Source organism: Pygocentrus nattereri, chromosome 7, assembly GCF_015220715.1.
Source record: "Pygocentrus nattereri isolate fPygNat1 chromosome 7, fPygNat1.pri, whole genome shotgun sequence".
Classification (NCBI taxonomy): Eukaryota; Metazoa; Chordata; class Actinopteri; order Characiformes; family Serrasalmidae; genus Pygocentrus; species Pygocentrus nattereri.
The window spans coordinates 39,263,408-39,280,327 of record NC_051217.1 but is presented as its reverse complement, the minus strand read 5'-3'; the positions used below and the strand labels follow the sequence as shown (position 1 = coordinate 39,280,327).

Genomic DNA, 16,920 nt, shown 5'->3' with positions numbered 1-16,920 from the left:
GAGTTTCCTCCGCAGGGTGTCTGGACTCTCCCTTAGAGATAGGGTGAGAAGTTCGGTCATCCGGGAGGGACTCGGAGTACAGCCGCTGCTTCTTCACGTCGAGAGGAGCCAGTTGAGGTGGTTCGGGCATCTTGTTAGGATGCCTCCTGGACGCCTCCCTTGGGAGGTGTCACAGGCAAGTCCACCGGGGAGGAGACCCCGGGGAAGACCCAGGACACGCTGGCGTGACTATATTGCCCAGCTGGCCTGGGAGCGCCTCGGAATCCCTCCCAGGGAGCTAGTGGAAGTGGCTGGGGAAAGGGAGGTCTGGGCTTCATTGCTCAGGATGCTGCCCCCGCGACCCGAACCCCGGAGAAGCGGAAGATGATGGATGGATGGATGGATGGATGGATATTTTGTCATCTCAACGTCGAATGTCTTCAGTTTTGAATATTTTGGTAATAATAAATGGTCAAACAGTGGTGCCGAACTTACAGCTCTCATACCAGAGAAATGCACAAAAATTCAAAATCTGTTTAGTTTGCATTAACGACCCTAAGGGCATTTTTCCGGGAAATGATTAGGCCTGTAGGTTCTTTAGCTCAGCCTCAATTACACCATACAAAACACCTCCTGAGTCTGCGCTCACACCCACAGGCCATCAAAACAAGGTGGCTATTTAAAGGCAGTCTATCTGGCCTTCAGAGGGCTGGGCACTACTCAGCATACCATGCAGCTCACTTCAAATTCAATGATGTTTGTATTATTGCTGTGGATAATTGGACTAAGGCAAACAGCATGTAAAGCTGATCCGGTCAGTTGCAGACTGTGGGTTGAGTCTCAGATGCCTGGTCTTTACATGAACGGAGATTTTGTGATTGGAGGGATTTTCTCCATTCATTACAATACGAGACCAGAGCAGAACACCTTCACTAGACAGCCACTCCAGCCGCAGTGCTCTGGCAGGTCTGTCTGTGAGCGTGAACATTGTAGGGAACATTACAAAGTGATCTTTATAACCCAATTGTCATTATTTGCAGTCATGCGCTTGCAGGCCCGTAGCCAGGGCGGATCGAAGGGTTCGTTCGATCTAAAATGTCCCCAAAGACAGTTTAATATAATAAGTTAAGCCCAAGATTTTTGCGGTAAAACCGTATTAAATCCCATACACAAAGGTAGTATTAAGCCACGCTTCTCAAATGACGTTTTTCCCTTTTTCATCCTGAATTACAGGTGAGTCACTACGCAACCTGCGCGTGTCTGAGCGATAAGCGTCAGTATCCTGCCTTCTTCAGGACTGTGCCCAGTGACCACCACCAAGCGGCCGCACTAGCAAAACTAGTCAAGTACTTTGGCTGGACATGGATTGGGGCAGTGCGCAGCGACTCAGACTATGGAAACTATGGAATGGCGTCGTTTCTAAAGGCTGCGCAGGAGGAGGGAATCTGTGTGGAGTACTCCGAGTCCTACTACAGAACACAACCGCGCAGTAAACTGGAGAGAGTGGCGAACGTCATCCGGAGATCAACAGCCCGGGTAATAGTAGCGTTTCTTAATTTAGGAGACATGAGGTTTCTTCTGGAGGAACTGACAAGACAGCCGCCGCCTCCCCTTCAGTGGATAGGAAGCGAAACGTGGATCATTGATCCAGAGTTTCTGCGCTTTAACATGTGCGCTGGGGCGATAGGATTTGGGATCCCCCCCTCGGTGATTCCAGGTCTTCGTGAGTTTCTTCTGGATCTCTCTCCAGCACAAGCACTGAAATCTCCTCTGCTAACGGAGTTTTGGGAGAGCTCGTTCAGCTGTAGCCTAAAAGGGCTGACAGGCTCCTCAGAGGGCGCGCGGGAATGTGATGGCAGTGAGGATATCCGCGCGCTGCAGAACCCGTATACAGACACGTCGCAGCTGCGCATCACTAACATGGTGTATAAAGCTACGTATGCCATAGCGCATGCCATCCACGGTGTTATCTGTAATGACACGCAGTGCGACAAGAGCGCTAAATTCACACCATGGCAGCTATAAAACTGATACATTTAAAGCAGACCACTAACTTGCCTCTGTTTAAATTAAGCACAATATTTTGTATAAGCTGCATTAACACGTCTATATTAGTATATTAATCAGTCACTATATTTAATTAGTTTTTTGAAAAACAGTATTTTAATAATTTATTTGAACATTACTAAATCACTAGTTTCACTAAATCACTAGTCCGATCACAGTTTTAAAATTATTCCACTGCAGATACTGGACCAGCTCAAAAGAGTGAACTTCACTACAAAGAATGGTTATCAGGTCACTTTTGACTCCAACGGTGATCCTGTAGCCGTCTACGAGCTCATAAACTGGCAGGTTAAGAAAGATGGCTCAATAGATTTTGTCACAGTTGGCCGTTATGACTCCTCCAAACCAAGAGGACAAGAATTTAGTATGAGCAGAGCTATCAGCTGGCTGGGGGGACAGACTGAGGTACATTAAAACACCTCTAGAACTGTTTACTAGAGCAAGAAAAACATTAATACATGCATTGCATTTCTTTTTTTACTTTTTTACAGACTATGAATGATTCTGTCTTTTGTCTTTCAGGTGCCGGTGTCTGTGTGCAGTGAGAGCTGTCCTCCAGGGACCAGGACGGCTGTGCAGAAAGGAAAGCCAGTCTGCTGCTATGACTGTATACCATGTGCAGAAGGAGAGATCAGTGAAAAGACGGGTTGTGTATCAGTTTACTGTGGGCACTTTTGCAGGGGGCAGTCATGGTTTGATTTTTATTTTTTCATTTTCTTCTGGTTCTTTTTTAATATAAGGTTCTGAACATGCTTTTCTAATCTCATAGACTCTTTGAACTGTGCACACTGTCCTCCTGAATTCTGGCCCAATGTCCAGCAAGACAGCTGTTTCCCTAAGCCAGTGGAGTTCTTGTCCTGGGATGACACTCTGAGCATCATCCTGACAGCATTTTCTATCGCTGGGGCATTCACAGCTGTATGTGTGGCTGCTGTTTTCTACAAACACAGAGCTTCTCCTATTGTCAGAGCCAACAACTCAGAGCTGAGCTTCCTGCTGCTCTTCTCACTGACTCTGTGTTTTCTCTGCTCACTTACTTTCATTGGTCAGCCCTCTGAGTGGTCCTGTGTGCTGCAGCACACAGCGTTTGGGATCACCTTCGTCCTCTGCATCTCCTGTGTTCTGGGGAAAACAATAGTGGTGTTAATGGCCTTCAGAGCTACACTTCCAGGCAGTGATGCCATGAAATTGTTTGGGCCTCCACAGCAGAGACTCAGTGTTCTTGTTTTCACTTTCATACAGGTCCTGATTTGTGTGCTTTAGTTAACAATATCACCTCCTTTTCCCTTTAAAAATCTAAAACACTACAAGGAAAAGATCATTTTGGAATGTCGCTTAGGTTCAGCAGTAGGATTCTGGGCTGTGTTGGGTTATATAGGATTTCTGTCTCTTTTGTCTTTTATTTTGGCTTTTCTAGCCCGGAAGCTGCCTGATAACTTTAATGAAGCCAAGTTCATCACATTCAGCATGCTCATATTCTGTGCAGTGTGGGTTACCTTTATCCCAGCTTATGTCAGCTCTCCTGGAAAGTTCACTGTAGCTATAGAGATATTTGCTATTCTGGCTTCAAGCTTTGGTTTGATTACTTGTATTTTTGCTCCAAAGTGTTTTATAATCATGTTCAGGCCAGAACAGAATACCAAGAAACACCTTATGAGAAAAGTTCTCTTTGAAACCTTTACAGAAATTGTACATGTCACATTATGGCTTATCACCTTATATTAAATGTGCTTTTTCGTTTACATAACTTCACTAATACATCTTTTTTTAATTAAACTGCTTTAATCTCTGTTTTAATAAACCTAAATTTTATGTTATAATATATAAACACCTTTAAGTATAATACATAATATAATACATATAACAATTATATAATGTATAATAATGTATAATGCCAAATTACACTGAAGTTTCAATAAGTAAGTACATTTCTTATTACATGTGATTATTTTATATTACCTTAACATCACCTCTATTTTCAGGTTTATTAAGATCAATGTTCAATAACACTAAAATATGTCCCATATATTTTCACAATTAATAACAACAGATTTACAGCCAATTCTGTTGTTTTCTGCATTACTTATAAGAAGAGTTGTTCAACAACTTTCACAAATCTATTTATAAAACAATTTTATAGGGAGAAAAAACAAGTTATTTTTCTTTTCTTAAAAGTTATTACTATATATACATACATATATATATATAAATGGGGCTTATATGTTTTTTATGGCTTATCTTAAATATGTAGAGCTTTACTGACCCCTGGCTGCTGTGTTTGTGGAATACAGGCAGTAGCATGTTTTGTTATGTATGAATGATGGGCATTATTACATTACATGGCATTAGTAGGTGAACACTCAAGCATCGCATCTGCATACATTTGTTGAACATCTCATTCAAAAAAACATGGGTAGTACTATGTGGTCCACATGGACCTGATGTTGTGTTCTGAAGCACTCTTATACTGAAACTGAGAAAAGGCCTTACCCATCTTTTCAGTGAGATCCATACAGTCTACAGTCAGCAAATTGCAAACATTACCCTCCATCCATTCTGAATGTGTAATACAAAGACATTGTGATTTCAGTACCCTGGACACTGGCTTGGGTTGCTATATTTTTCTAGGAGAAGGATGGTTCCAGTCACCATCCTTAAGACCACTGTGTAGAGAAGTTTTAGAGAAGTGGATTTTTTTTTTTGTGGCGGCTAGTAGGTATGTTTGCAGTGTACCACTTGGCATTTGGGGGGTATCATGTAGGCCAGACACTCCAGTTTTGGCTCCCTGCTAGCTCATTCACCATAGTGGCAGTAGCACTGATGCTAGTTTTAGTCCCAACAAAATGTTTGGTTTAACTTTTTTTTTTTGGAAATGCTCTTTCCTTCACACATTAACTGAGATCTTGCACATCTCCTTTGTTTGATAAATGAGTAACAATTCACTCTTTCCACCAAACTCTTGGAAATTGGGAAAGTTTTCAGATTTACAAAAAATTCTGCAGCACTTTGTACAGATGTTCAGATGTATCCCAAGCATAGCTACAGTTGCTAGACAGTGATGGACCAACTAAATGAACCAATTTGCTACAGTGGGGCAGATCAGTGTTTCATCTCTAGTTATTTAAGACTACCAGACAGAAGCTTGTTGATTATGGATGGAGCAGCTAAACAAAGACTTTTCCCTAAATTTGTATTTGAGCATCTCTTTTCTACTAACAGACAGCATAAAAGTTTATTTTCAGGGATCACTCAGAATTTAGATGTTGAGACATTCAAGGGGTCTAAGAGGTTACTTACCTGTAGTTCTCACCTTGTTTGTGTCTAGCATAGAGAGGAGTTGTATGGCTAGAGGGTACCTTTCCTGCTGTTCCCAATGGATAAAGCTCAATGGCAGATGTGGTATAGTGAGACTTGGTAGCAGATCTGGATGCAGCAGAGCTTGACAGTGGAGCCAGATCGCTGAGGCTCAGTAGCAGACAAGCTGGCAAGACAGAAGCTGGTAAGACAGAAGCTGGGAAGACAGAACCTGGCAAAAGAGAAGCCATGAAAGTGCTGTGGCAAGTAGCAAAGCATCATGAGGCAGAACAGCATGCATGCCATGAAAGTTCCACAGCAAGCAGCACAGTGTTGTGCAACGGAAGAGTGTGCATGCTGCACAGCCTCTAAGCAAGTGCTGCAGGAAGAGGGGACACTGCTGGACGATGCCACAACTCTGAGCTGGCAGGGAAACAGAAGCTGGCCAGAAGAATCATTGACCTTGTAACAAGTGCAGCATGAACAGCAGTTGGCTCATCACACTCATTTATACATGCTCATCAATATCCCTATTATGACCAGGTGTGGTCACACACTGAGAGGCACATTAGACACCTGAAAGGCGACAAATATCCAGCTCAGGTCAGTCACAGCTGGTGGAGCCAAGGCAGAGAGTTCAATGTGCAAAAGTGGCACCCTCGCCAGTGCCTGTGGCAGGATGGACAGCTGAGAAAACAGAGGGCTGCTAAGAGAAGTGCTATTGCTGTTGCCATTTCCAGTATGCTGGACTTGACACTCCTTCTTCATTGGAATGCTACAACATCATCCTGGTTGTGTTCACCATGAAAATAATCTCACATTGTTACAGAACAATGAAAAATGCTGTAACTTACCAGACAATGTAGTAGTTATGAAATAAAATGTTTTGTTTTAATAAATCAGTACTGGGTAAATTTCAGCATAGGAGCATATAAATCAGATGAGAATGCATAAAATAAAAATGCATATTATCTAGCTTAACAGATTGTGTGTGATGCAGTAATTGGGGCATTAGTCAAATATACAATGGCAGATACGAACGCTTAAAGTAGCCATGGCTGTATGCCACCTTTAAACTTGGAGGTGAGCGTAGGCTAAGGAGTGACTGTGAGATATCGCATGTACAGTGTAGTAATAGCTTTAATGTATGATAGTTCTGTAAAGTGTCCCAAATGCACTGCCTGTTAATGTTCCTTTTCAGTTAAAATGCTGCCCAACAAGTGAGGAATCTTTAATAGCAGTGACTAGTTAGGCAGCTGCCTCAAGAATGAACCGCTATAATGATGACCTCAATCACTTGTTGACCCAGAGTTTGTCTTAGGATTTTCCTTAGGCCACTCAAGGAAGATGGACATACTTATAACATACATACTGAATCACACTTGTGTAGTTTTGAAAGGACTGCACTGTGTATTGATTTATAACATACATTTATCTGTAGTTTTGTCTGAAAACATGTTTTTGCTTTTATTTCATCTGGAAAAATCCCTATCTGACAAATGAGAACATAATAATGACTAGAAATCACATGGGCCTATATCTTACTTAAAATGCTCAATTACTATGAAATAATGATACAGATCAGTGGTGAAAGTAAAAGTAGATTCCAATCAGTACAAATGAAAATGAGCATAAATATTATTCCATGTTCTGTTATTTCATAGTGAGGCATACAGTTACAGCAGGTTCACCCTATTCATGTTAATAAGACATACAACAATAAGTTACCCATTGCAATTCACACTGAGCCATAGCCACACCTCCTGTGTCAAGTTCACACCCCCAAGTTACTTGGACATCATACTATGGTGGATATTTAAGTCACTGGGAAACAGTCATTGTGGCTTTCAGAGAGTGATGGGATCCACTAAGCAAGTCATGCAGCTCTGTTCAAGTCTGAAGCCTTTCGTATCAATGCTGTGGATAACTGTGTTCAGCTCTGCTGGATGTAAAGCTGATCCGGTCAGCTGCAGGCTGTGGGCTCAGTCTCAGCTGTCTGGTCTTTCTATGACTGGAGATTTTGTGATTGGGGGGATTTTCTCTATTCATAGTTACATGAGATCAGAGCAGAACAGCTACACCAGGCAGCCACCACAGCCACAGTGCTCTGGGAGGTCTGTCTGTCTTTGTGTGTGTGTGTGTGTGTGTGTGTGTGTGTGTGTGTGTGTGTGTGTGTGTGTGTGCCAGTCTTTTTTTTTTCTAATGAATTTTACTGCTGATGTATGTATATATATATATATATATATATATATATATATATATATATATATATATATATATATATATATATATATATATATATATATATATGACACACGAAAACCTCCAAGTTAGACATAAGAAAACGTTCTATTTACACTTGTATCTGTGTTATTGTCTGAACAGCATGGATTTTAGGGAACTGCGCTTCGCCCGTGCTATGGAGTTCGCCATTCACGAGATCAACAACAGAACAGATCTCCTGCCGCGAATCAAGTTAGGATACCAGATACGCGACTCTTGCGCTGCAGTGCCGATGTCAATCAAAGCTGTATTTCAATTAGCGAACGGTGTGGAGTCAGTTTTCAACGACACTGATTCCTGTTTAAAATACTCGGCCGCTGCTGTATCTGCTGTCATAGGAGAGTCTGGCTCCACACCTTCAATCAGCATGGCCAGAATGCTGGGTCTCTTTGGAATTCCACAGGTGAATGCTCTATAGGCTAAACCATTGCGCCGTATCACAAAAGTCAGTCCAATTTTCAGAAAGTTACAGCTTCTGAATAATGATAAACACAGTCCACTAAACCAATACAGTATTATAATAATTCCACAAATTCATAGCCTGTTGTAAGTTATGTATGCTGATTCTTTATAGGTGTGATGCGCAGAGGTGGAAAAAGTAAATGAAAATATTGGTGTTTGAGTATTTCAGTCCCACGAATTTGCACAGCTGTGAACAGTTATTGAACAGTTATGGTTACATTACATTTATATGAATCAGGATGGATATTTAAAGAGCAGTAATAAGTTGTAAGGTGTAAATTAAAAATGTAATTGCGTAAAAGTACAAGTATTTTAACTTTAACCGTATTGAAAGTCTTCCTAAATAATACTTAGGCATAGTAATTAAGCAAAATAATAATAATAATAATAATAAAATAAATAAAAAAAACATGGACATAGTATTTCAACCACCAGTAATAATATACAAAATGGATCAACATGTGTTCAGTGAGATGGACTTGCAAACTGAAAATATGTCAATATTAAATTATTGTGTTGTCTTTAACTGATTGCGTTACGTAAACTGGACAAAAAAGTGCATTTCAGTGAATGAAAACCATGAAACCTAAACAAATTCCACTGAAATGTTCTTCAGTCAACAGTTGAAGTATTTTCTGTTTTATTGATTGGAAATATGTGGCATAATTGAATTAATACAAGTTATTTTTTTTGAGTGCAGGTGAGTCACTACGCAACCTGCGCATGTCTGAGCGATAAGCGTCAGTATCCTGCCTTCCTCAGGACCATACCAAGTGACCACCACCAAGCGGCCGCACTAGCAAGGATGGTGAAGCATTTTGGCTGGACATGGATTGGGGCAGTGCGCAGCGATTCAGACTATGGAAATAATGGAATGGCGTCGTTTCTAAAGGCTGCGCAGGAGGAGGGAATCTGTGTGGAGTACTCCGAGTCCTACTACAGAACACAACCGCGCAGTAAACTGGAGAGAGTGGCGAACGTCATCCGGAGATCAACAGCCCGGGTAATAGTAGCGTTTCTTGCTTCAGGAGATATGAGGTTTCTTCTGGAGGAACTGAAAAGACAGTCGCCGCCTCCACTTCAGTGGATCGGCAGCGAGACGTGGATCACCGATCCAGAGTTTCTGCGCTTTAACATGTGCGCTGGGGCGATAGGATTTGGGGTTCCCCGCTCGGTGATTCCAGGTCTTCGTGAGTTTCTTCTGGATCTCTCTCCAGCACAAGCACTGAAATCTCCTCTGCTGACGGAGTTTTGGGAGAGCTCGTTCAGCTGTAGCCTAAAAGGGCTGACAGGCTCCTCAGAGGGCGCGCGAGAATGTGATGGTAGTGAGGATATCCGCGCGCTGCAGAACCCGTATACAGACACGTCGCAGCTGCGCATCACTAACATGGTGTACAAAGCTACGTATGCCATAGCGCATGCCATCCACGGTGTTATCTGTAATGACACGCAGTGCGACAAGAGCGCTACATTCACACCATGGCAGGTATAAAACTGATACATTTAAAATCAGTTTAATTAATAAATCATTGTTCATTGCTTAATGTAATAGACGAATTCAGACATTTATGCGTCTTTTAATAAAATTACGTCTACTGCAGATACTCAACCAGCTCAACACAGTCAACTTCACAACAAAGAATGGCTTTCAGGTCACGTTCGATGCCAGTGGAGATCCTATGGCTACTTATGAGCTCATAAACTGGCAGGTTAAGACAGATGGGACTTTGGATTTTGTCACAGTTGGGCATTATGACTCGTCTAAGCCTAGAGGCCAGGAGTTCAGTATAAGCAGAGCCATCCGCTGGCTGGGAGAACAGACTGAAGTACAGTAGAAAACACATTTCCTCAGATAACTGAGAATTTGTTTCTGCAGCCTTGATCTTGTTCATTGCATTTCTCTTTTGTAGGTGCCAGTGTCGGTGTGCAGTGAGAGCTGTCCCCCAGGCACCAGGAAGGCTGTGCAGAAAGGAAAGCCAGTCTGCTGCTATGACTGTATAGCATGTGCAGGAGAGATCAGTAATAAGACAGGTTGGGTATCATAATACATAATTCTGGATGAATATTGTACCTTCCACTTTTTTTGCCATGGTTGTCAGTCTATACCACTGTTTCTCAGTCCTTGTCTTAGAGGCCCAGTGCCCTTGAGATTTTATTGCATTTCCTACTTTAATAGATTATGGACTGTTTGTTGCATCAGGTGTGTTGTGAGCAGGGAAAACAGTAAAAAGTGCAAGGCAGTGGGCCTCCAGGACCACGGTTGAGAAACACTGGTCTACACAAAAAAAGCTTACTGCATAGCTCATGGCAAAACACATGACTGGATATGCCACCATAGTAACAGGAGAGTAATACTCCCTTGTATCCACATCTTATATTACTAAGGTCAAGTCACCAAAAATAAGTTTACTTTTACTCACCAGTCCAGTAGCATAACCATTCACTACTGTGGTTAGAGATGAGGGGGGTTGATTGCACTTGGACCCATAGCAACTGGGCCTCCTAGAATTTTTAATAGGCTCATTATAGGTACTGACAACGTATCACCAGTATGCTTTAATGAACACTACATAAACAGTCCAGATGTTTATTATTTCTAATCAAACTTCTTTTAAAAGGTTTAGATGATTCTATTCGTAAATATATATTAAAATATGTATTTTATCAAAATATGTATGTTGCCCAGGAATGATTCTCAGGAATCTATGTAACCTTTTTCTTGTGTTAGTAGTGCTTTATATAGCTAAATTCACCATATAATTATTGCAATCTATATGTAGTCTAATGGAAACAAGGTTAATTGTCAGTGGGTGAAGTGTTGTGATTTGAAAACGTACTTTTCATATGAGGAAGCAGTTATTGTTGTATTTTACAGTAATGTTTGTATGGGGAGGCTGTTTATTTGTTTATGCAGCAAGGCCCATAAGTAAACTAAGTCTGTTATTCAGTCATTCCTATGAATTACTGATTAGCTAATATGAAACTAATAATTACATTATGTACATATTACAGTGAGGTATGGAATCTGGAACCAGACAGTTCCTTGGAGTAAAATGGGGCAATTGACAGTGCCTAAAAACTGCGACATACTGCAGTTTTTCTGAAAGCAGCGTCGTTTTCTGATTCCCTTGTGCTACTATAATGTGCTCTATAATATGAGGCCTAATAATGGGGATCTGTTCTGGCTTTCACTTTGCTTTTTCAATCTTTTAGACTCTCTTGATTGTGTGCAATGTCCTTCTGAGTTCTGGCCCAACACAAAGCGAGACAGCTGCCTCCCCAAGCCTGTGGAGTTCCTGTCCTGGGACGACACTCTGAGCACCATCTTAATAGCATTTTCCATTGCTGGGGCCTTTGTGGCCGTGTCTGTGGCTGCTGTCTTCTATACACACAGAACATCTCCTATTGTTCGGGCCAACAACTCTGAGTTGAGCTTCCTGCTGTTGTTTTCATTGGCTCTGTGTTTCCTCTGTTCACTTACTTTCATTGGTCGGCCCTCTGAGTGGTCCTGTATGCTGCGCCACACAGCGTTTGGGATCACCTTCGTCCTCTGCATCTCCTGTGTTCTGGGGAAAACAATAGTGGTGTTAATGGCCTTCAGAGCTACACTTCCAGGCAGTAATGTCATGAAATGGTTTGGGCCTCCACAGCAGAGACTCAGTGTTCTTGCTTTCACTCTAATACAGGTCCTAATTTGTGTATTTTGGTTGACAACTGCACCTCCTTTTCCTTTCAAAAATTTAAAGCACTACAAGGAAAGGATCATTTTGGAATGTCGCTTAGGTTCAGCTATAGGATTCTGGGCTGTGCTGGGTTATATAGGATTTCTGGCTCTTTTGTGTTTTATTTTGGCTTTTCTAGCTCGGAAGCTGCCTGATAACTTTAATGAAGCCAAGTTCATCACATTCAGCATGCTCATATTCTGTGCAGTCTGGGTTACCTTTATCCCAGCTTATGTCAGCTCTCCTGGAAAGTTCACTGTAGCTGTGGAGATATTTGCTATTCTGGCCTCAAGCTTTGGATTGATCATTTGTATTTTTGCTCCCAAATGTTTTATAATTATTTTTAGACCAGAGCAGAATAACAAGAAACACCTTATGGGTAAAGTACCCTGCAAATCTCCTTGAGATTCTCACACAGATAGTAAAACAGCGTTAATATGTAGCACCTTATATAAAATGAGCTAAAAATTTAAAAATTTGGTGATTTGGTTTATATGTACTACATTTGTTTTGGCAAAACACTTTTTTGGTATTGTTATATTTATACATGTATTCTGTTAACCTTTATGAACTTTTCCACATGCCCAGCATAAAAAATAATGTATAACCCTGATTAAACTAATATTTTAGTGCCTATAAGACTGCATTAAAGCGTTTTAATTAATTGTCCTTCATTAACAACAAAACCTCAAATAATTCACATTTTAACACCTGTAGCGTTGAGGATACACAGCAGACATGCAGACCACTTTTTCGCAGCTATGGACCCTGAGGTCCACTACTCTGCACATTTTACTGACTTCTATGCTCGCAAGTCACCTGATTTAAATAATCTCGTTAACAACCCCTTACTTTGTTGAAGCAATCAAAACATTAAAATGTGCAGGACAGTGGGCCTCCAAGACCAGAGTTGAGAGACAATGATGCAAACAACTCTGAGTTCATGCCTGCGACGCATCTTTATCTGAGTGCAAGAGAGAAAAATCTTATTTCTGTCTGGAGAAAATATGCTCTTTAAACCTCTAGTATGGCCATAGCCTGCTGCAGAACCCTGCCAGGGATATGCATCAGAGCCAAAACTTGAACTGCTCCACTGTTCACATAACCTGTAAACGTTAACAGCACGTATTTGAAAATGCAACAGAAAAAACTTTACTTACTGTTTTAGGCCTGGGTAAGCATGAGCAAAGCCTTACGGTGCTCTGATACCACATTGCCCCCATTGTCTGGGAGTTCATTGCTTTGAGGGCTCCCAGCCAGGAGGGGTTCGTAGCATTCCTAGAGGGGTTTTCCACTGATGTCATTGGGGTGTTGTGATCCTTGTGGTGGACGTTGAGGCACTTCCAAAGCTGCAGGGGAGCATAGGCAGCGTTCTCGCAATGCCAGGGAGTATGGAGGGGTTTCTTGGAAGTGATTAGGGAAAACAGTGTTTGGGTTCTGGGGGACACTGCCTGGAGGGCCTCGAGGACTAGGATGCCTTTCTGATCCTATGAAGATGAAGCTAGGTGGTCCCGGTGCAAAACCACGTCGTGTCAAGTTTTGGTACACACCTGACACAACATGTCTGGGAGCCTTTCCATTCACCAGTCAGCTCGACCGAGCTACCCTTCCGGCAGCATGGATTAAATATTCAGACTCTCTCCCCTGGCTGAAACTACCAGACTTTGACCCACCGGTTATATTTTTGCTATGTTCTGCAAAGCTATTGCTGGAGTCCTGCCTGGACTAGATGCTCCCTGACCAACTGATAGACAGCCTCAAACCTTTGCTCACTGTTCTTATTTCTGGAAGAAGGAAATATGCTTTTTTAATGTCTAGCACAGCCATAGTCTGTTACAGAATCCCACCAGCACTTATGAATCAGGATCGAAACGTGGGTGACAGTAGCTAACGCTCTCACACACAGTACCTTCGTGAACTGTAACTGCCTAGCAAAGCATCACTGGAACCAAAGTGTGCTCAGACACCACACCATTATAATCCTTACTTCCTTTATTTACTCAGATATTCATGGCCAGTGCTGTTTTTGTCTCAGTTGAGAGCATTCGATATCTCTTCCAGTCAAAACAGCCATTAGGTAAGTTTTAATTTTTCTGGATTTTTCTAAGGAGATTTCGACATAAGAAAATCTTGCAGATAGTCAAGCGAAAAATAAGTGGACAAACAAAGGTTTCCAAAACTGGAGTTTAAAAGAAATATTACAAAAAATAAAACAAAGAAACTGCTGGGATTCTCAAAACTATGGACTGTCCACCACAAAGCCAAGACCTCAACATCACTGAATACTTAATAGCTGCAGAATAATCTAATAACTGCAGAAAATCAGATTTTTTTGTCAATAAACTAGAGAAGAAGGAGTGATATAAACAAGATGAAACATCATTTAGAGGAAAATATGGATATACATCATATAGAAGACGAAGAACACTTACATCTTTTCATTTCAACAAGCATGTACTTGCTTTCAGCATCACTCCAAAAGTGCTTTGTTGCCATGTCATAGGTGTTGTGTCAAACGTTACTTGCTATTCCTGGTACAGGAGTCTGTTTTCACACATTCACAAAACTAAACAAATCAGTGTGTGTGTGCACTGAAAACCAGATTACGGAGCCAAAATCTAACACTCTTTATCAGATTTCTTAATCAGATTTCTAGGCCTTAATTCAACCTAAGAAATCAGAGTATGCTGATTATATGATCATTTGAATAATCAGATAACTGCAGAAATGTGATAATAATCAGATTATTAAATGCTTGTAAATTCAATTCAATTCAATTCAAGTTTATTTATATAGCGCTTTTTACAACAAGGTTGTCACAAAGCAGCTTTACAGAAAAACAGGTCCACGCCTCTTATGAGCATCACCACAGTGAAGCCAATTTTGTGGTGACTACAGTGGTAAGGAAAAACTCCCTTTAAGAGGAAGAAACCTTAGAAGGGACCAAGGCTCAGTCCGAGGAACCCAACCCCCGTGGGTCGACCCGCACAGAAGAAACAGAACAGAAACAAGACCAACAGTACAAAGAGAGTGCAAAAAGATGGCTGGAACGCTGGAACCACGAATGGGGCACCTCCAGACAGGCCAACGGGGCATCTCGACACATGTGAGAGAGATAGAGAGAGAGAACGGAGTGGGAGGGAAGAAAGATAGGTTAGAAGAGTTGTGTTAATCTCTGTTGAGCGGGACAGGGCCGATTCCAGAGTGCTGCAAACACGAATCGGCACCTCCAGACAGGCCAACCGAACATCTCGACGCATGCGAGAGAGACAGAGAGAGAGAACAGAGTGGGAGGGAAGAAAAAGAGGTTAGAATGAATGAATGCTGAATTAAAGGAGTGTGAAAAGAACAAAATGTGTAGATTTATTTGAAAATCTCAAAGAGAGTCTCCTGAAAACAACAGAAGTTATAACAAGTGGACACATTTTTCTTTTTTTCCATTTGTTGAGGCTTCTGTATGATTTTCTGTTATGGTTTTCCGGGTCCATTTCTGCTCTTACCCTTATTTAGCCTGTCTCCCCAGTTCGGTGTTTTCTTTAGTGTTCCTTTGTCAGGACTTTAAGAGTTTGTGTCAGTGTTTGTGTTATACTAGTTGTACTTCTTGAACATTTGCTATTTCATTGTTTGATTAGTTTTTGTTGTTTTGCTGTTATACACCTTTTTAAAATTTTGTTTAGAGTTTCTGTTAATAATAAAATTTGAACCTCATACTTTGAATATATCCTGCCTCTAAGCCTCCTAACATGACATGACTGTATCATGGATGCTGTGAGTTTTTTTTACTTAAAGGCAGATCATAGAAGAGAAAGAAACCAGGCTCTAATGTACAACCTGTTCCACCAGCTTCAACCCCTACTGTCCATCTATGCTGCTGACATCACTGCCTCTCTTTTTTGTAAGATTTCTGAAATTAAGATTGCAATGGACCTGCTCACCCAAGGCAGGAAAATTTTGGTGGGTGCTAAGTTGCATCACTAAGCCAGAGCATGGCCACACTGCAGCATCATCTAATGTGCCTGCATCAGATGACATCTCACCATCTCCTGAGCTTACTGCCCTGCCAGTCTCTGAGCCCCCTGAGGACCAGCCTACCCTCAAGGTGCTGCCTACTGCTCCAAAAAGTACTATCAAAGCAACGCCTGCCCTAAAGATGACACTCAGTGCTCCATGGACAACAAGTAAGCTGGTGCCTGTCCTCAAGGCGCTGCCCAGTGCTAAAGAAAAGGCCAGCAGCTCAGCCTTCTGTTAGCCAGCTGTCCAGCCTCAGGCACATCCTGCTATCCTGTTCCCTCCCCAGCCATCCTATCACTTCCCTGCCCAGCTGCTCTGCCAGTTCCCTGCCTAGGTCACCCTGCCATTATCTTGCCTGACTATCCTACCAGTTCCCCGCTCAGCCCTCCTCCCTCATCCCTGTCACTTTGAGTGTGCCGTTGTCATATGTCACTTCATCTCCATCACATCTGCTGTCCCTGTGCCTATTGTCCTTGTCTCTGTACCAATGTCCATGTTTTTCCAGTCCCCTGGGTTTTCTGCTTTTTAACAAACCCCTCTGAAAAATTCCCCTAATGTACTTAAAGGTACTTAAAGGCTGTTTTGACTGGAAGTTGTGTAAATGAAGGGTCTTTTTGACTTTTGCACAGTACTGTATTTGTTTTTTTTTCCTCATATTGAGACGTTCTTATCTGAATGGCTGCATATGTATATACAATTTATTAGAACCTTCCTGTAATATTTCGACATATATTTAGAAATGAAACACGGTAAATTAAAAACATTTAAAATCTGATTTATGAGTATTTTACAGGGTTACTGAACAAGCAACATGAGCAAATAAACAAGTATTAATGTTGAAAGTCTGATGTTACTGTTCACAAAATAAACTTTATTGCTCATTAACATACATAAATTCCATAAACTTCATTACTATTACAATTTCACTAGTCCAAATCCAATACAGCTCTATTAGAAATACAGCTTCTGCCTGCAGATGTTCTTGTTTTCACCACATAAAAGTGGGTATTTTTGAGGGGACTCGTCACTTTATGGAGACAATGTAATGAGATGTTTCATGAATCTACTGCTATCAGGAAGATATCTTGAGTCAGCAGTTAAT

The 16,920-nt window shown here is 41.5% G+C and overlaps 1 pseudogene; it reads left to right on the top strand.

Annotated features, from left to right (window-relative positions):
- Window positions 1–7,254: 7,254 nt before the first annotated feature.
- LOC108437980 lies at window positions 7,255–11,962 on the top strand (annotated as a pseudogene).
- The last annotated feature ends 4,958 nt before the right edge of the window (window positions 11,963–16,920 follow it).